This window comes from Emydura macquarii, unplaced genomic scaffold (assembly GCF_026122565.2).
Source record: "Emydura macquarii macquarii isolate MOO-44397 ecotype Brisbane River unplaced genomic scaffold, CSIRO-AGI_Emac_v2 contig_554, whole genome shotgun sequence".
Classification (NCBI taxonomy): domain Eukaryota; kingdom Metazoa; phylum Chordata; order Testudines; family Chelidae; genus Emydura; species Emydura macquarii.
In genome coordinates this window covers 7,098,579-7,120,039 of record NW_027130691.1, presented here as the reverse complement: position 1 = coordinate 7,120,039, position 21,461 = coordinate 7,098,579, and the positions used below count along the sequence as shown (strand labels likewise).

Here is a 21,461-nt window from a genome sequence, read left to right as displayed (position 1 = left end):
CGAGCACTGTCCCCTTTCACCATGCTGCTCTTCTTGTAGTACTAGGGGAAAAAAACCATCTCAGTGGTACCATGAGGTGCTGTTTGTCCTTACTTTACTCTTCTTCTGCCCACGGAAGTGAATGGCTTCTGGAAAGGCAGTTCCAGCTCCCTTTCCATTCCTAAAGCAAGGGGTCTTGCCTGATCTCAGGGGTGCTGTTTAGTAGACGGCTGCTATGTGAATTTTGTCTTCAGCAAAATCCATGCTAAATATCTGTGTACTTTCATCATTCAGCATCCTGTATGAACTGGTAATCTTGCATGGGGGACTATGATGATTTTATGCAAAGAGAGCACACAATAGTGGTCAGTGCAATATTTTTTTTCTTACTTTACATTTCCATAAGTTAGAGAGTATGATGACTCATGGCTGTGGCTTGGAATGAGCTGAAATCCCTAAGGTGCTTGTTACTGCCTACTATCACGTTTTGAATTTCTAACATACCAGAGGGATGTCTGCAGAGAACTGTGATGTACAATTATAAAAGGTTATAGCTTTGCGTTGTTTGTAAAGGAGCTATTAGCATGGCATAACTTCACTCTTGCTGTTAATTTCCCAGTGGCATGGTCGTTAAGTGCATGTTCTTTATTTTCTGTAGGATGTTGACATATGTGGATCAACAGTGACATCCTACATCAGCAATGCTGCATTGACTCCCTCCTATATTCAGAAGCATCCAGAGAGATTTCATACGTAAGGTATGTTCTGACAGTTCCATTGAACTGCAGTTCTATTTCTATTTAAAAAATTATTCATGCGTTACCATGGAAAATGGCAACCATCTCTGCGGAACAAGGGGTTAACCTCAGATCAGGTTCCTGTTGAACAGGGGCTCAGAGAAAGGGCTATACGATGGAGGTTCAATGAGTGGCCACTAGGGTAGCTTTTGGGAAGGTCAGACTCCATGCCTAGGGGTTCACAGGAGTAAGTTGTCCTGTATTGAGTTGACCTGTGTGTGTTTTCTGGCTATAATTGTTCTCCTTTTGAAGAAAACTTTTGCTGAGTGCACCTGTGCTTTTGTGTCTGCTCAGTCAATACTCAAAGCTCTCTAAAGTTTGTAAAGTGGATTCGTTAAAGGGACGCTACCAAATAGGTTACTCCCCAAACTTGGACTGTATATATTTAAAAAACCTCATGCAAATGTATTCATTTTTTTCTTTAATAAAAAAAAAAAGTCAATGAATGTAAGCATTTTGTTTCAATTTAAACCAAGCAGGGTTTGGAACCTGAACACTGCAACATTGTGCTAGTGCAAGTAATCGAAAAAGCAAGTAGAAATTGACAGGCTTGTGTTCATTTTCAGAGCTGACTGAAATGCAAAAAACCCCCAAACACACAAATGGTGAGAAGTTGGATTTTTTTTTCTGTTTGGATAATTAAAGGTATTGAGATGTTTTTGTTTTTTTGTAATGACATGGTACCTTGCAATTCCATTGTGCTTTAACCTCAAGGAGTATTCCTTTAATATTTCTTTTACATATTTGGTGATTTTCATTAAACTTCCTTCATGTTAGTTTTAGAAATATGCGTCAAGACCGTAAACCTGCTTATGAAACTAGCAAATGACCAGGAGTTCCACAGCTAATTTACTTGAAAGTAGGTGTGGCCTCAGCATACCCATTTGACTATTCCTGACTGTGCTGGTTGGATCTGTTGTATTTTCCCACTTTCTTTACCCCATTCCTCGTGAATCTCATTAAATTTTTTACCAAAAAAGGGTTTAAGTTTTACCTCCAGCCAAGGTTTCCCTTTGGAATGATATCTGAGGTGCTATAATCTTGTATTCTGCTGTTGTAGACTAAAATTCAGGGCTGCCGCCCTTCAATTCAAGAGCAGCTGGAAGCAGGGACAGGGCGGACAAGTATAGTTGTGAGAGTGCCCAGGTTTAGAAGCACAAGTTGCTTTCAGTCATTCTGGATTCACACCCTGAAGTCAGTGTAGGTACTCTGAATGTTCACAGTTTCAAGTGAAAGCATAATTTGGCCTTGAACTAGCACTTGGTGCCTCGAGCAGAAGTCACCGAAGACGAAGGCCCGAGTGGTACCCTTAGTATTGTACTAGCATAAAACACATAGGAGAAGGACAGAGAGCCCAGGAAATTCAGCAGCATCCACCTTGGGATGTCACCTCTTGATACTTCCCATAAAGTCTGGGGGCCAAGATACTGACGTGGTGACGGTTCCTAACACTGCAGCAAGCTTGTGCCTTTCTGGGGCCTTGCGTCTCTCCTGAGGGAGCCATGCTGCCATTGAATGCTCCCTTTTCCCCATTGCTGCTGTGCAGTAGGAGGAGCCATGGACCCGTCTCTCTGGGAGTAAATGCCGCTGTTAGCAGCTTTAACAACAGGGTTAATGCTCTTAGCAGCCAGGTTTTCACTCCTGTCTACGGGGTCCTGAGGAGAGCCTCATCTGTGTGGTGGAGGCATAGAGGGGCTTCCAGTTGCTTGGAGGAAGGGCAGGAATAGGTCCCATGGGTTTAAGGCACCTTATGTCATAGTTCCTGCTCTTTTGCTCCCCTCTGGGCTGTGTAATGGAGGGGGATGTGGATCTGTAAACTAGTGACAAGCTGGAGGAAGGGAAATACAGTTTAATTTTCAGGGTTAACTTTGTCCTGTGGACTTAGCCCCATTCCTTTCACTCTCCTGAATGTATCAAGAGGGCTGAGTGTTTCTCTGTAAAAGTGACACAAAATTGGCTGTCAGTTATTTGGAGAGCAAAGAAATGCTACCTTTACACAAAGCAAAATGAAACCATGCAGTGTGGGTCTCTAGGAAGCTGAAAGGAGCGAGTAATGTCTATGGCTCGGCAGGTTAAGTACATAAGGGAATAAAATTGGCTTTAAAATTTGATGATGAATGCGGCACTCATGAAAACAAAGGTGTAAATGGTACAGGCCAGAACTACAAGCAGTGAACATACACGCTGAGTAATTTTCCTACTGTGCTCTGCCATTGTCCCTGTGCCACAGTTCTGCTTTTCCAGTCCCTGAGATACTTGTGACCAAACAGAGCAAAAATGTGTGTATATGGTGGGAGGGCTCCCTTAAGGCTGCGTCTGTGAGGAGCTGAGAGTCTTCCACCCCCACTGCCCTCAGCACATCACAGAGTCGACACCTGAGAGAAACCATATCCCAAATACCTGGGGGCATTATAAAATACAGGAACTGGGCTTGATTCACAAGGACTCGGGGGAGGAGAAAGGCGGGGGGGTCAGGGTGTAAGGCCATATGTGGTGCCTTCAGGACCTGTGATAGGAGTGAATGTTCCCCTCCCTCATATTCACATTGATTAGTCTCTGCCTCTCCTTCCGTTGGGTGAGAGGGCAGTGGGGAGCTGGTGAACAGAAAGGGTGTGTGGAGACACAGCAGACCAGGAGTGGGGGGTTACGTGAGGAGGTGCAGCAGGAGTGAAGAGGTGCAGGGGGGAGGGAAGAAAGGGCTAATTGGAAGGCAGGGTTCTTGTACTCTAGGGAAGTGGTGCCCCCTCTGGGTAATTCACATGTCATAAAGCAACAATGCCTAGAACCCACCCCATAAAGGGGAGTATAAATTATACCTGAATTGGCTCCTCCCCATATATTCTGGTTGCACCCTGTTCCCAGTCTGCACCACCACTTCTTTGATCTGCGCTGTTGCCCTAAGCTCCCAGTAAGGCAGGTGGGCAGAGCTGATTTCAGTTCCCTGAACCAACCCTGTAGCAAGCTTTCCCCTGTAGATCCTGAGGCCTCTACGTGGGAGTAAACCGGACTGAATTTAATCCTTGGTATGTGCTGTACTAAGGGAAGATTAACAGATCAATAAAACACAGACTATTTTTATGTGGAATCCATTACATGAAATATTGCAAACCACTTTATGAGGAGCGTTAGATCATGGCGATAGCACTTCAGAGAGCTGGGTGACAGCCATTCTCAGACAGACAGAGAATCGGACCCTTTGTGGAGATGCAGCTGAGCGAGATAGGAGAGAACTGCAATTTTAACAGCATTTAAAGGTGTTGCATGTTAGCACGGCAGCTGCTGAGTTACAGTGACGAGAGGAGAAAGGAGTCACTAATGGAAGAGAGGTGAGTGTGGATAATTTATGGCAAGTGGAGTGAATTATGGGCACATTGAATTGGGTATGGTTTTAGTTCTCAGCAGAAGTGAGCAATAGGGTACAGTGTGCTTCTCTTTAAAAGAGTAGGACTTCAGCCTGCACTAATGTTTTATTTCTAGTGGAAAGAAGTGTGTGTTTAACTTTTTTTCCCCTTGTCATTGTTGCAGTAGAAGCAGTAGACATGATGAGCTGTTTGGACACCCAGTGTAACGGGGAGGAAAGAGCTGATGACACTGGTGTGGTTCTAACCACAACATCAACTGACAGTAGTTTCCTGTTACTCTCTATAGATATGAATGTTGTTCATTTGTGTGCTTGTCTCTCTCTCATTTGTTAATTTTTGGCTGAGATTCTATTAATTTTGTTTAGGTTTTTCTGGACATTTGTCATACTTGAGTTTGGAGGGTGAGGCAGTTATAGAACTCATTACAGTCAAACATTGAAGAACATGAAAACAGACTTCTGCACCTCTCTTTTACAATGAACAATAACAAAACCAACAAACAACCACCCAAAAAGCATGTCAGGCCTCTGTTTTTCAATCAGATCTGCACATACAAAGCCTCATTGATTTCAGTGGGACTCCATGGTCATAAAGGTATGTCTTTCGGAATCCGATTACAGGATCGGGGCCTCTGAATCCATCATTTCCACAGATTCATTTCACCCCTTCTTTGATGTGTAAGATATCATGACTGCAAAGCCTAGAGCATGCTCTCTTCTGCCATTCCCATTCCAGCTGCAAAACTTGACCAGATCCTTCCCTTGTGGTTTGTGAGATTGTAAATAAAGGCTTGAAGAGGTCGCATGTTTTCCAGCTCAAGTTATGTTGATTCCAAGGCTGAGAGGTGGAAATGAAATGGAATTGTTCTGGGAAAATATTAATAATATTATGGGAAAAAGACCATCTCAAATAAGACCATTCCTTTCTGACCGAAGTTTTATCTAGGGACATGAGACCAGAAATATTCTAAGATAGGCACCTTAAAGAAAAGTGGCCCAATTTTTCAAAGGTGTTGAGCACCTGAAGCTCCTGCTGACCTCAATTGCATTTATGGATGCTTCTGAAAACTAAGCCATTTATCCTTAAAAGCATAAAGACACAATTCTGCAAATATTTTGCATGTGAATAACTAACCATGCTCATAGTGGGATTACCACATGAATAAATGTACTCAAGTGCGTTAATATGTGCCAGTCAGACCTTTGAATATGGATTTTTGGAAAATTTTGGCATAGATCTTATCAGGTATGACTCATCCTGTGTTCCATTTAGTCCAGTACTCTGCCTTTGGCAGTGAGCAGTACATAATGCTAGAGGAAGATGTATGTGTGGGGGGGAATGTATTATATGAGAACTGTATGATTTTGTGTTTTGAAAACCTGTGCTGGTTTTTACTAGTAGATATAAACTCTCTCGTGCTGAGCCACGATTTGTTTGTTATCCAAGTAAATGCCTGTTTCCTTCTGCCTGATTTTTGTCTCCCCCCTCCTTCTGTGTCGGAGTTTGAGGCTTTCTGGTAATGGGTATTTACAGGAGAATATTGTTTGTGTTTAAACTACCATTTCATATTATTAGTTTTGATATTTATATTTAGTCCTATTAGGATTTACTAAGAGATAAGGGATCACAACAAGGCTATTGGTCTTTATTACTGGCTGATATGCAGAGTGTGATGTTTATGTTAGAGAAACTTGCAGTGTTGTAGCCATATTGGTCCTAGGATATGAAAGAGACAAGGTAGGCGAGGTAATATCTTTTATAGGAATCAAAATCTGTTGGTGGAAGGTACTCCCTTTTGAGCTACACAGTGGTTTTTTTTCTACCAACAGAAAGTCCAATAAAAGATGTATTACTTCACCTACTCGTCTCTTTAGAGTAGCTAACAATTAGTGGCAATTCTTCGTGTCACTTTTTGTTGTTGCTTTTATTTGACATTTACAATTTTCTTTAAAGACCTTTTCTTGGTAAAGATTTTCTTGGTAGTTTTCTTTATCAAAACAGGATATAAAGTATGAATGCCATTTGTCACTTTAATCTTGCATTGTAGCTCAGTGCTACAGAAGTCAAATTTAACATAACATTTATATAGATCTAAATGCACGGCAGCAAATAGAATTGATGAAAATACATATAGATATTAATTTGTCTCTGCAGGATAGGTTTTAGATACAATCACTTAACCTGATTTTGTTTTCTCAGTGGGTGCACAATTCATGGACATAAAAATAATGGCCCAGTTTCATCCCTGCTGTAACTCCATTGACGTCATTGAAGTTGCAGCAGGGATGATTTGGCCCAGTTTCTTTAAAAATAAGACCTGATGAGCAAACCCTTAAGGAAGCAAACCCTTAAGACCTTTAGAGAATGATTTTCTAGGCATAGGACAAAAGGGATCTAATTTTCTATTAAATTCTGTAGGACCACTTTGGTTCCATCCCTATGAAATTCGATAGGACCCTTTTGTAAGGGAAGAGTGTAACGTACACTTGCAGTCTGGAGGGTGCATTGCCACAAGTGGCACCAGGGAAAGGTTAATTGGTTCAGAGCATGTCCACTTTAAAGGGACAAATTTAGAACTAGTCAAGTACATGTCAGTCAACAGTGTTGCATCCCCTACATGAGGTTTACATTTTGCATGTGAAAAACCCCAGTAGAGCAATGTACTCTGATATCCCTCCTTCTTAAGAATCCACATTCTGAGACATGTAGTCTTGAACCAGGTTTTAGAAAAGTGACTGTGTCTATTTCATGATCGAGATGCCAAGTTTTCCTTTTCCCCGCAGCCTTCTAGAATTGATGTTGCCTGTCCGCATCTGAACAGTGGCAAAAGAGTTTTGTTTCTGCTGTCTGATTTAATATCACGTTGCATTCAGTTAATGAAACTCCTGTGGTGGCTGAAGTATCCTTGGTTAGAAACCAAATACACAATTGCTTCCACTTGCCCTATTTCCACAGTTTTGACCTGCCATGGAAATGAGAAGACATAGACAATACTGAAGACAAAAAACAATACTGACCACTACAGAAATGTAAATTATAGGTTGTCTTAAATCTCCCTTCCCTCCCAGACAAAAAAAAAAAACCCAAACCAAACCCCAGAACAACCAACTGCACTTGCAGGCTTATCACAAATTGAAAACTGGGACAAGTACTATAGACATTTAAGAGGTGCTGCTCTTTAGCATCTCCCAGCTACTGTAGTGGGAGTTGTAGATACCCAGCACTTCCGAAAATTTTGCCACTAATTCATAAAGTGATAGTTTCAGTTCGGAGTCTAGCAGCAATATTTGGGAGAAAACAGTTAGAAAAAATGAGTCCTATTGTAACTGACTAAACATCATAGTGCTCTTGAAATGCCAATATTCGTTGTGTAGGGTAGATGTATAATTTGGAATTCATTAAGTTACAGGTTCTTGGCTCTTTAGATGGCAACAACTATGTCTGGACAAGGTCTAGTTAGCAACTTCTTTTTTTTAAAGCGTTCTTGACCGCTTGCACTATATCAGATTATTCAGGTCAGGGCGAATACTGTTGCACATACAAATAATTCTCCATGATGAGAAAATGCTTTTCACATTTTTGATGAAATAACTTCTCTGAGCATGCAAAACAACTGGCTTGCAAAAGAAATGCCTTGCTGGTTTAGGGGGCAATGTGTCCTTGTGTATATGTGAGTGCATGCCCTGTAGGGGAATTAAAGTGGGCAGGCTTTTGCAGCATTACGCTAAAGCAATACCAGAAAGTGCCATTTGACTAGTATAAACAGTGAAAAACTGCCAGAAGCTGGAACTGGACGACAAGGGATGCAGCTGGCATTAGCCACTGTTGGTAGAGAGGATACTGGGCTAGATGGACCATTGGTCTGACCCAGTATGGCCATTCTAATGTTCTTATAGTCTTTTTTCTCTCCTGACCCTCCTTTAATTTTCATACTTATTTTGTTAGATTCCTTAACTCCAAATGGAAAATTTATACTCCTTTATGGAGGGAGAGAGTTCCTAGTGGGGGTGATAGGTTCTGGAACAGGGGTGACCAAACTTACTAACCCCCCTCCTTTTCTAGCCCCTTATACTTGACACAAGAAACGGGGAGTAGGGAGGGGGCGTGTCAGGGAGGCAAATCCAGCAACTGGATGGCTGGGGCCAGGTTGGGGATTTGTGGAAATGATTAAAGAAAGGATGATGACCTGTATTGTACAGTTTGTTGCCGGGTACTTCCAGATATTTTAATTGAATACAATTGAGGCAAGTAAAACACATCCATTGCCTCCTGTCTTTCTTCTGGGGTGGATGGACAATGTTACATGGCATTGAATTAGACAAAGGGTGACATTTTCAAAAGTGACTTAAGAGCCTTAAGTCACTTTTGAAAAATTTGCTCTTGTCTATTTCCAAAAAGGGAGGATGCTTAAAGTGCCCATAAATTCTTTAGCTGTAGCATTCACTGTGGTGGTGTTTACAATGAATTTATAGGACTTGTGGACAGAGCCCCCTGATGTAACGCTGACCACAACGGAGTTAAAATGGATGAATTTTGCTCAGTAGGTTTGTCACATTCCATCACATGAAATGGTGCATTAATCAAAATCACAGCAGATTCCCAAGTAGATAGGCTGAGAGTTATAAGCACTGAATTACTGCTGAAGAAAATAGAAAGGCACTGATATATGCTGCTCTGATACATTTATTGAAACATTAATAAGCTTTTTGGTTTTTTGTTTAAAAATAGTGCCCAGAGTACTCTCTTTCAACTGATACTTGCCCTCTTTCACAATATGGCCAATCCCAAGCATTGAAAAATCATGAGTCAGGCCCCCCAAAATGAAGAGAATTTTAAAAATAACTTATTTTTTATTTGCCTTTTTCCTTTATGAATCTTTAGGTGTGTCGTGTCGTGTGTCGCGCCTCCCCTTCCCCGCCCCGGGTATTCTCAGCAACCATGAGGACTAGAAACAACATTTTAAAAAGAAAACTGAGATCCTGGCGCAGCGTAATAACATGACTCCAGCAGCTAAGCCTCTACGAAAAGTGCCAGATGTTGCAAGACTTGTGATTAAAATTGCGAGAGTTGTCAACCCAGCTCACATATTGATTATAAGATCTGACACACATTTTACTGTGAATCCAGGGCCCGGTGCTGAGGGCCTCTGGCTCCCACTCAAGGCCATAGGATAAAGGGCACTACCACCTCACATGATTAAACTCCTGATAACATGATTTGTGTTGGAATAAAGTGAACAGCTGTTAATCCAGTGTTCTGATTGCACTGGAGGGGCCACCTATATTGCAGTGAACACTGAAGTGCTTGTGCTTTTTGTGATGTCTTTAGTACTTTGCAATCAAGGACAAAGACCTGTTCTCCAAACAGGATGCCAGGAAGTTCAGAAGGTGGGAAAGCAGGAAGCAGTAGTTCCAGGGTTACTGCAAGCTGTAAAAAACTCCTGGTTAAGATTTATGCTTGTTTTGTGTTGGTGGGATCTGTATTTCATTTCCTGGCATACTCAGAGTGTTACCTATTGTCTCGCTAGACAGCTGATCTGAGCTCTTTGTCATCACCAGGAGTGTGACTAGAGATAAAGACCGAGATGAAAAGCTTTTGTCTGGAATCAGACTTGTCCCAAGTTCTGAGGTGTCTGGATCCAGGGTTTTGGTTTGGGCCCATCTCTAACTCTTGCTGTACAAAGGATTATAAAAGCGGGACCTTTACTGTTGGCATTAGACAAAGATCTGCTTCCCCAAACCTCTAGAAATGTACTTTTAGCAAATATGTGCGCATTGCAAAATGAGGATGTTGTTTGGGCAGGAGACTGTGTCAGCAAATTTTATATAATTTGGGGAACTTTTTTCACCTGATTGTGTTCTCTGAATCCTTCCTTTTTTATAAACCAAAATACCCCCTTCATGCCTGTCTATTTCCATAAGAAGTTACCTTTATCTCAGTGTTAATGAAATTATACCAATGAATAAACATACCAGGTAGTATAAGCTGCAGTGTTGGTACATTTGCTATAAAATGTAGCAGTACATCCTTTTTCTTATTTTAAAAAAAGAAAAAAGTGGCCATATCCGAAGAGAAGCCTGTCTCAGTTATTTTTGCCAAACATGCAGCCTCCGGGAGTCCTCAAGTCATAGGATGCCCCCACCTCACCAGGGACATGACATGTTGAAATGCCAGCATGACATGCTTCTTTGCCACTTGACTTGGGGTGTGAGTGGATTTGTGCCAAGTGAAAGCTGTGTAGGGGTTTGGGGTATTTGCCCCGTATGTCAGTCTCTCATGATTGCCCCTCCTTTGTTCAATGGAAAGTTTCCAGCCAATACCTTTATAAGACCCTCCACAAATACCCACATTAGTTCTGGACAAGCTACCTAATGACTTCCCTCGTCTGTGAAACACCCCTCCCACCTGGTATAGAAGAGCGGATTGGTGCAGTTGAGTGGAAACATAGCACTACTAACTACTTCATTCTGCAGCTTTGGATCCAAATGAACGGCTCTGCAGAAGACTCCCAATTTTTCTTGAACCATCCCTGATCCTAACATCTGCTGCATACAAATACTGAATCCTACTGAGAAAGACTTGTTGAGAGCTAAGCTAAATCAAACAGCACTTTTTGCCAATTAAATTGATTTATACTTTCTATAAATAAGTCTTTACAAAAAAATATACTTTATTTTGATGCATGGAAGCTTTCAGAAAGATTAATTTCTTCTTCAAGTGATGGTCCCTATCTGTGTTCCACACGTGAGATATGCATGCACACCATACTCCTGAGTCTGGAATTTTTTGCAGGCAGTGTCCATTGGCCTGTGCATGCGCCGAAGCTCTCTGTGTGTGCTGAACCAAGGGTATAAAGGGCAAGGTGGGCCAATGCCTCTCCAGTTCCTTCTTACTGCTGTATGGTCTGAGTTAGAATCTTCAGTGTCCTCAGTTCCTTTTTACTGCATCATTCCTGTAAGAATTGTATATAGTTTAGTGTATGCTCGTTTTTATGGTATAGTATAGCGCAGATAGTTAGATTGCATTTTTCTCCTCCTAGGGATGTTTCCCTCAAGAAGTCTGGGATTATGCTGAGGCTTCTGGTGACAAACATCAGCACTGCCTCTACTGCCTGGGTGAGGCTCACATTTCAGCCAAGTGCAGCATTTGCCAGTTCCGTCCCGTCCCGTCCCTCCTTCTTCCCCCTCCCCCCCGAACTTGTGAGGATCAGGAACTGAGACTCAGAAAATACCTCTTGGAGAAGGCAATGAAGCCCCAGTCAGATGCAGGCTAGGGACGATGCCCCCACCCCCCCACATCAGCCTAAACAAATGGTTAGTGCTCCTCCAAGCATGAGCTCAGGAATGGAGGCTGTCTGTTAAACCTAAAGAGAAAGCATCACAGGAGAGAGAGGGACACTCTCATAGACATAGGGACAAGTAATCTATGTCTAAGACTGTCGAAAAGAAAAAATCCCTCGTTAAAGTCAGAAGAGGCAGTGTGCCTGGGTGCTGAGGTCTTAAATCTGACTAAATCGTCTCACAAGAGAAGGTGGCGCAGAAGGGTATGGCTCTGAGGGTTCCAGCACCAGCTCTGGTGGTGAAGATGTGGGATAGATAGTTCCTGGTGCTTCCATCCACTTCAGGAACCAAGTGGTACCAGTTAATGCAGCCCCAGAGGGAGCTGACTGTCACGGTGACCAGAGAGACTCCATCTCCACCAATAGAGTCTCGTGCTGCAGGATGGTTGGAGACATACATCTACCTGGAAGACCTCTTTGCTTTCCCTGTCTGCATTCACCACTTCTATTGGGTCCATCTGTATTTCAGGACATTGATAAACCGAAGGATAAGTCCATCACAAGGAAATGGAGTCATCCCCACATTGAACCCACCAGCCCCAAAGTGCAGCCATGGCTACCATCAGTCCCACAAGGGATCAGGAATCCAGGCTTCAAGAGGTGTGTGGAGTTGGAGAGGTGGCCCTGGACAGAAGCCCTAGAAGGTCTGGGTTCTGACCTCCAACCAGTATATTGTTTGACATCAGTATGTCAAAATCATAATTATTCATATGAGATATGCCATGTCAGGTACTGTTAGAAAGGCTATAATGTGCTAAGTAAGATGATAAAGTTTATGTTCATGTGTTATATGTGAAATGGAAGTTATGGATATATTTGAGATATCTGTATTTCAAATTGTGCTGGCTGGGACATACCCCAGACAGGATGGCTGCAAAACAATAGCCTGCTTAATGGCCCATTAAGACATTCCCAGGTGCAAAGGGCCCAGGAACCCATGTGACTCTGGACTCCATTTTGGTTCCTGTGAAATTCCACAGGCAGCATACCTGATGAAGCACCAGGACAAGCCCATGTGACTCTGGACTCCATTTTAGTTCCTGTAAAATTCCCCAAGACAGCATGGCCAGGGCCAGGAGGTATATAAGGCAGAGGCCTGGGAAACCATTTTGCCTTTTGTTCCTGTTCAGCTACGGACCCATACCTGCCTCTGGATCAATTCACTTGCATCTGAACCAAAGGACTAAGACCCATCCAGATATTGGATGTATTCCAGAGGAACTGTGCAAGCCTGCAACTCCACAATTCTTCCAAAAACTTGATGTATATGGACTTTCAATCATTTATATGTATCTGATTTGCTTTGACCCTTTAATATTTCTCTTATGGTTTGTTTCGTTCTTTTATAATAAACCTTTAGTTTTAGTTACTAAAGGATTGGCTGGCAGCGTGGTATTTTGGGTAAGATCCAAACTTGTATTGATCTGGTGCTGTGGCTGACCCTTTGGGGTCAGAGGGAACCTTTTTAGTCAAGAGCAGAGAGTTTAAATTACTGGTCTCTTTACTGGACCTAGTGGCTGATTGGGAGCTGGAAACTGGAATGCAGTAAAGGGGGCTGTGTGTATTAGTGTACTGGCTTCTTGATAACCGGTTTGGGGGAATCAGAAGCACTGTTTGTGGCTGGTTGGGAAGTCTGACTTCCCAGTGCTGGGAAGAATCCGCTCTCCTTTTACGGCCTGCCCTGACCTTGGCATTCTCAGGTGGCTGCTCTAGGCATGGGATGGGTCACAAATACACTTAGGGAACATCACTCAAAGAAGAAGGGGAGGTTACATACCTGTAATTGGATGTCCTTCAAGATGTGTGGTCCTATCTGTATTCTCCTACCCACCCTCTGCTGCAGGTTCATTACACTGCAGTAAGAATAGGAAACTAGAGAGGTGTCAGCCTGCACCATCCTTTATGCCCTCAGTTGGGAGCAAGAGGAGAGCTATGGCGCATGTGCGGGCCAATGGACATGGCCTGCAAGAATTTCCAGACAGAAGTGCATGGTGTGCTTGTGTATCCCATGTGTGGAATGCAGATAGGGACCACACATCTTGAAGAACCTCCAGTTACAGGTATGTAACCTCCATTTCCCAAATGACCCATTTGTGCAGCCTCTAGTAACTTTAAAGATCTGTCATTAATTTAATTCCTTCACTTCCATTAAAAAGAAGTCTGCTGTTTTTGCTCCAGCTTAGATTAGACATGCACTTAAAGTGGGGTGAGGAAGAGATATTCAAATGTCTGTAGCCGCTTACATGCAAAAGATTGTGAGAAAAGCATGCTACCCAGCTCTACCATAGCAACTGAAAGCTTCATATCAATGTACAAGCAGATTCGTCAGGTGAGGTAAGGTGGTATATTATTCAGACAAAATGTTTGTTAATTTCATAATGTGGGAGAGAGGAAGGAAACATTTACAAAATTTGTAGTCAAAAAACATACTTGCAGCAAATACTCTTTCTAAATAGCCACATTCAGTTCACTGGAATTCCCAATTTTAGATCACGTCTTCTCTACTCGTAGTAATTATGGTGTGTCGTCCAGCTTTGGTGACTCACTGTTGATAAGTGCTGAAATGTTACCATTTTGAGTCTCCTGGTAGTGTCTATTTAAAGATGGTTGCAGAACAGTTTTTATTATGACACTTTTGACAAAACTGCAGTAAACATGGCTGAAGTTTGAAACTTGCCAGGGTCAGAATCTTCATTGTGACCTAGCACACAGGTTCCCGCCTTATGGTCCACAGAGCAGTTGCCAGTGGTTTGCAGAAAGCTGGCTAGTCACATGCTGTCTGCAACTTGTTTTCAGTTTTTAAAATTACATTAAAAAAATGACATGGGCTATATGTTGTGTTTCATGCTAAGAGCTGCATTGTTCTCTCTCTACTTGGGATATGAGATTCATCTGATCTAAGGCAAATGTTAGTACTGTAATACTTAAGTTTTTCTCTCGCCCCTCCCCTATCATTCTCCCCTTTTCTAAGACATTTCTTTTTGATAGGTTGGGAGAAAATAACTAGTTCTATGAAATTTTGTTTGTTACTTGAACATAATCTTACTCATTTTACATATATAAAATATTACAGCTGTCTGGTTAAAATGAATGGTTTTTTTTGTTACTGTTGTATTTTGTTGGTATAATTTAATTAATATAGAAACAGTAAAAGTCCTATAGAAATAAAATGACACTGATGTTAATGCTAGATAAATAAATCATGTTCAGTGCTATTAAAATTAATAAAAAAAAATTTCTTAATTCTTAATGGGTCTATTAGAACAATAGATGTAGATCTAAAGAGACACACTTCTATGTTCTAGCTGTAAGCTTGTGTTTATGGATGTATAATTAAATGTTAGATAACATGTTAGTCCTTGATCTTAGCTAATAACTAGATTTTGGCTGTAGCTGAGAGTGCCAAAATGTCTTTATTGTATTAACTTATCCTCTCCACAACCAGGTCTAGAGTTTGTAAAGCACCTGCGTGTACTTGGTGCTGGCTGTGTGTAGTTTAATTAAATCCCAAAATAGCCCTGTAAATAGTATCATCCCTGTCTTACAGATGGGGCATGAGCATATGGGTTATTCTTTCAGTCTCCAGCCTCAGTCACTGGCCGAGTTGGTAAGAAAATCTCAGATAAAGATGGATGAGGAAGAATAAGGTGTGTATAGCTTCTTAATTCACTTGCAATTGCATTGCAAATCCTTTTTTGTGAGTCATCCGTTTCCACTGGTGGAAACCATATAATATCAGATAACTCATTAACTCTAAGAGCTTTATTTCACATAAAAAGGCCTCAGTGGTTTTTACAGCTCTGTACAATATTTTATATGATTAAGTTGTTTTGAAATGAGGATTTTTGGCATATAATTTTCAATAGTACTTGTAGTTACAGGGATCAGAAATGTAGGGTCCAGCAGTAATGAAGCGCTTCTTAATATGCTCCTCTTGTGTGTTTTTGTTTAAATTATTAAATCCTTATGGTTGTGACCATAATAATGCTGTCATCTGATGTCTTAGAAAAGGAAAGAAATAATTTTATTTGGGCAGAATAATGCAATTGTAACACATGCCTCTGGGTTCTTTGAGTTAAAGGCTAAAATGGTGCTGACAGTTGACAGAGCTGCACAGTCCTGTTCTTTTGATGATGATCTGCATAAATTCCACCACGACATAGTGGCAGCATATTGGTTTTACTCTAATTACTCATGAGTAAACATCTAATATTGTTTTTATGGTGATGTGAATGCACTGGAACAATGCAGGATAAAAAACCTACTTGTCAGGGGAGACTGTATTTCTAGTGGTTAGTTCCGAGGTTTTGGAGTACGGAGACCTGGGCTCTGTAATGGGAACTACCACTGACTTGTTGTGTGACTGTGGGCAAGTTGCTTAACCTCTTTGTGCCTCGGTATATCACTTGTAGAATGGATGTACATATCTATTTGGGGTACTTTTTCTGAAGCATTTTGAGATCCTCAGATGTAAATTGCTGTAGAAATAGAAAATGTTTTATTTCCCTTTCGAAGGAGGGGGAAATGTATGCAGAAACTCACTCATTACCGTGATAATCTTGAAATCAAGGCTCCTGCATGTACTGTATCCAATGCTGTCAAATGTAATTTTATACATTAAATACAAAGACCTAATGTACGACCTTCTGCAAAATGCAAAGGTGTGCGTACCATTTGTGCTTTAAACACTGTGCATATCTTTGTATTTTCTGTTCGCTGCACGTTGAACAAGTCCCTTGTGCCCCCGTTGTTTTTGACTCAGTAACAGATGGCTAACAGGAACGTGCTGAAAGGGAAATTTCAGTGTAAAAAAATGTGAAAGATGTGCTTGTTAAACCCTTCTTTCCACTGTTTATTATGTGTGTTCTTGTGGCTCGCACAATGTGCTAGGCACTGTATACGTAATCTCATAATCCAGCCTAGTAATAGATGACTCCCTTTCTGAAATATTATGCCCCTGTGGTGAGGAGGCAAGGAGATAAATTTCTTTCCCATCTAAACTCGAGCATTTTATGGTCTATAAGCATATCTTGCCAGCTCAATGGTATGGCCAGTTTGTAGACACAGGTATCTGAACTATGGTGTGGTTTTCCTCTTTGTACACCTTGTCTATTTATTTGACAGTTATGATTGCTGACATTTGTGGGTGAATTTTTAACAATTGCATCACGTCCAGTTTCTCATTTCACTGCAAGTGACTCTGAAGCCTTGGTAGGGCTCCCAATAGGAAGATGGCTGTACAAAGACATGCGAAGCTATAAAAGTTTAGTGGAGCTAGCGTGTGAGTGAAGTTACTTGTGTGAGAAATAAGCCCACATGTTTTGAAGGGCTCTAGAGCTCTGCTCTGTCAATGGGATCCTATGCCTGTGAGGCCTCATGAGCTGGTGTCATGACTTGTGCTACTGGAGAAATAGAGCTGGTATGTAATAGATATGTTGTGTCCCTCTCTCTCAGTGCCAGGGCTTGGGATGCTATGGCATCAGTGTCCCTGGCAGAGTTCAAGGCACAAATGAGACTCACATGATGAGAGGGAGATTGAGCTGGAAGGACTGTTGGATTTCCTTGTCCCTCTTTCCCCCTCATTGTCTTCCTTGCCCTCTTTGAACTTGCACCTTTCCTTTTTATTCCCTTGCACTCCCTCCAGCCTGTTAGCAGGGTGAGGTCTACTCTCTTGCCTCAGTTAGTCCAATCATCAGCACTCCTTGCTCTGCCTAAAACAAATGACCAGAGCAGGCAGCTTACTGCCAGTAAGGGAAACAAGTAATTGTGCTTGGCTCCCTGCTCTGCGAAGAAGCCAGTTAGGGAAAGAAATGGATCTGGCAGAGAACAGCCTAGGGTTGCCAACGGTCCCATATTATAAGAGATGTCCCTTATTTAAATAAAAAAATTCCCATCCTATGTTAAATCATTAAGGGATGCCTTTTATCCAGTATTTCAACCATTTCTGGTTGGCAACTTGACTTGGTGCAAGGGTTGCAATGCCAAACGCCACTTGAATTTTGCCTGGACACCCCTTCATCATGCCTATGTGGCTCCCAAGTCTGTCCTACATTTTTGAAATGCAATGTTGGCAACCCTAAGCAGGTAGGAACTGTCAGGAGATTGAGGGAACTGGAGACCAGTCTCACTGCAGGGCACTCCCAGAGCAGGTGGTTCTGAGGGAAAATACTTTGCATTGTTCAACATCAGCCCCTCCAGTCAACTTAAAGGGACGTTTTCTTAAACTAGTTCTGCCAGGAATGTTTGGACCTACTGTCGTTACAAGTAACCCCTAAATCTCTTGTTTACGCTGTGCTTTTGGTGGAGCTTTGTGTTCTGTCATAGTCACTATTTCCCTGTGTGGTCAATTAGCAAAAGAGAAGATAACTGAAGAGACCTTATAAACATCAACAGGGGAGAGCAGAAAAACTTACTTTTTGAAGATGAGGTCCTGAATTTTGTTAAGTGTGCTCTCTTGGAGAGCGTTGTTTTCTGGAGCCATGGGCTCAACTTGAGAATCCTGACTTGATTCCACCAGGGAAGGTCAGGAGCAATGAAATTGGGTATTGAGGTTGGGGAAGAATTTATAGCAATTAGAACTCTGGTAGATTCTCAGTGGAGTTGCGCAGCATGAAGAAAAGAGATTCCTGAGAAAATCTTGGGTGAATTTTTTTTTTTAAAGTAATTTAAAAAAAAAAAATCTTTGCTGTAGCTAAGAATACATTGGCTGCTCAGGAGAGGTTTTGTTCTAAGAGTATGTAACTGAATGAAAGGTCACAGTCCATTTATGGATTGTAGCCTAGAAAAGGTCTCCTGTACACCATTGCCCATTGTTTTCACACTGGGGTTAGTGTAATACTTCCAGGTAGTTTGCAGAACTGCTTCTGTCATATTGGTGGAACATGTGTTGGTTTTCAAGTTATGTTAGCTATAGCCCAGCCTAGAACTCTTGTCACTGTCAGGGTTTCTAGAGGTTTTCTTGACAAATTAAAATAGAAACATATCCAAGTGATCTTTTACATCCTGCATATCTGCTCCATATCCCTCTTTCAGGTATTCTTTTAGGACAAATTCAATCATGATCACATTTTGCAGACAACATTAAAATCACAGGGGTAGGAGGACAGAACCAAACTGGTAAATGACGTGGCCAGATTAGAGCAGCAAGCTATAAAATTAGATTCAACACCAATAAATACCAAGCCTGGCACTCAGAGGAAATACAGTGTGGATTAAAGGGGAAAAATAATTGTGGGGCAGAAAGCACCTTATGCTCTGCACAGTAAAGTGAGTTTGTTTTACTCTTGTCATCTTTAATACTATTGTAGTATTATTTCTTTATATAACGAAGCACAGAAGCTGCTTCAGGGCAAGCATTGAGAGTCTGGGAGGAAAGTTGGTTCCCCTGAAAATCTTCCTCACTTTAGAAGTGGTCCACAGTATGAAAAAGTTTGAGAGCCACTGATTGTACCAAACTGTAAACCACCTCTATGACTTAAAATGATTGCCATGTATTGGGCATATTGGGAATGTACTATCTTATATCCAGCACTGAAAGCCTGTGAGGAGTTGTTGTTTCAGCAGGATGGGTAATGGAGATTTAGCACCAGCAACTCTTCTGATGGATTAGTGGAGGAAGGCCATCTCTGCTCCCTCCCCCTGTAATTACAGCATGTTTGGGCTAGAGATGTATTGAGCTGCCCAAGACGCAGAGGATGTTATGGATTCTCCATGTTGTTAGTCCTAATCTTCGTTATATATAGCACAGTTCATGCCAATATTCGTCCACTTGGATTTGCATTTCCAGTAGCAGTCATCACACTCTGAATTTCACATATGCACAGCTTGTCGTGCGGTTGAACCTGTGGTGTTGATTCATTTTTGCCACAATATGGTAGGGGAAAGGAGGAAGGAAAAACCCACACAACTGTGATACTGATACAAGTCTCTGAAAAGGGCTGCTTTGTGGTGCTTGTTGCAGCCCATCAGAGGTGGCTTGATGGCAGAAAGGGGAAGAAATTCATTAACTCTCTTCTTTCCTTCTACTTTGTGTGCATTTGGGGAAACTCTGCTGTATGTTGCACATTGGGTGGTGGTGTTTTGTTTTGTATTGAGAATGCCTACCCTAATTTGTCAAGTCAGGAGCTTGATTAGATTCCAAAATGCACTTGACAGTGGGGTCACCATGCTGTCAAAATCCCTCCTCCATTTGCAATGAAACAAAGAAGCTCATGAATAACTTTTTCACTGGCTACTTAATAAACCACCATTCTTCCACCATCCCAGAGTTGTTCTTAGTATGACATCTTCCACCATGTTCAAAATGTATTTGTACATCTTTCACTTGCCTATTGGAGTACTTAAAAACTTGTAGCTGTGATATACTGCATGCAAAGCAAGTTGGCTGTGGTTACAGCACATGATTTGGTTTTCATGATCTCTTTAATTAGTCTGTCACAAGGTGGCTTGTTCCTATAACTGAAGTAGGTCCAGCTCCTCTGTGCCAGAGTAGGTGCTCCGAGCTGGGCCAGTTTAGGGTGATGAGGTTCCAGCTGCGCTCAAGGGAGTCCCCAATGTTCCAGGGAAGTGCTGGCTGTGAGAAGGAACCGGCTGAGGGAGAGTGAACCAGAGACAGGAAGCTGCTGGAAGCAAAACTTCGAGTCCCCTGGTAGGGGAGGCAGTGAAAGCTTGAGATGCAAAGTGTAAGCTGAGAAACTGTTTGTTTTGGTTGTTTAAGTTGGGACCAAAAAAAAACCTTCCTAAAAGAGACTGTGGGTGTGTCATTGAGGCCTTGGCAAGCTGAGAAACCCTGACATGTGGTGGATAATGCAGGCACCTTGATCACCCCCTGATACTGGGGAGAATGAGGATTGTTGGTGAAAAAGAAAAAAAACGCACTCTAACATTGACTGACCCTCACCTAATTTGAGTGTTTGAGGTAGATGGAGGAGGTGATAGGTCTGTGACAGGACTCCCAGGGTATAACCTGGAACTGTGGGACCGTTGTGCCCCCTTAACTCTCCAGCCTCAGCTGTCTCTCATGATGCTTTGCTAGTGACAAGCAGCCAACCCTTCCAGGTGCTGTTATCACTGAGCCACCAACACACAGACACACACCCAGCTAAATTGCATGAATGCTCTCTAAGCCACTCATGAACTGCACATAGGGAGACACCAGCAAATCCTCCCAACCTTGCACCTTAGAAGTGTATCGTCTTACACTGCTCAAGACCACTTGAACAGTGGCAAGCTCATTAATTGGTTTTGTGAGAAAGAGAGAGCAGCTGGCGGCAGGACGTTAGGGTGCTCAGGAAGAGAGAGGTTGCCTGATCTTGATGGTCAGTGAGCTTGAGAGAGAATTAGAGACTCTGTATGCAGAGACCTCGAAACCTCAGCGAAGATGATGAGGGTTTTACAGACTGTGCCTGGTGAAGATATGAATGATTTGACTGGCGTTAAGGACTGTGGGGAACTTGGGGGTTCTGGAGCTATCTATACATAAATGTATATGTATGAGTTTTTATATAGAGAATTTTGGGGTAGGGGTGAGAGCAGTCTAGATGGGGCCCCATAGGTCAGGGTAAAAACCTGCCTGTGAAAGAGGCAGGTCACACTGTGGCTGGCCCCTATAACTGAAGTAGATCCCTCTCCCCTGTACTAGAGCAGGTGGTTCCAGTTGGGCCAATTAAAGGGGGAGCTGCACTTGGGGTTATAAGGGGTTCGAGGGAGTTCCGGTGAACAGCTGGCTCCGAGAAAGAACTGGATGAGGGAGAGTGAACCAGAGAGAGACAGGAAGTTGCTGGAAGCAGGACTACCAGAGTCCCCTGGGAAGGAAGGCCTGAGATGCAAAGGGTGATTTGAGGAACTGTTTTTTGGCTATGTTTGGACAATAAAAAGATGCCTAAAAGAGACTGTCGGTGTGGCAGAGAGGCCTTGGCAAGCTAGTGAGAAGCCCTGCCATGCGACATGGACTATGTGCGAGTGTATATATTGATAGAAGTGTCT

At 42.3% G+C, this 21,461-nt stretch overlaps 1 protein-coding gene across 1 annotated transcript in view; it reads left to right on the top strand.

Annotated features, from left to right (window-relative positions):
• Nucleotides 1-454: 454 nt before the first annotated feature.
• Nucleotides 455-21,461, top strand: part of PITPNM2 (phosphatidylinositol transfer protein membrane associated 2) — a 166,318-nt gene continuing 145,311 nt past the window's right edge. Inside the window, 1 exon segment of the mRNA XM_067539649.1 lies at nt 455-737. The gene's annotated coding sequence lies outside the window, so the exon portion shown is untranslated.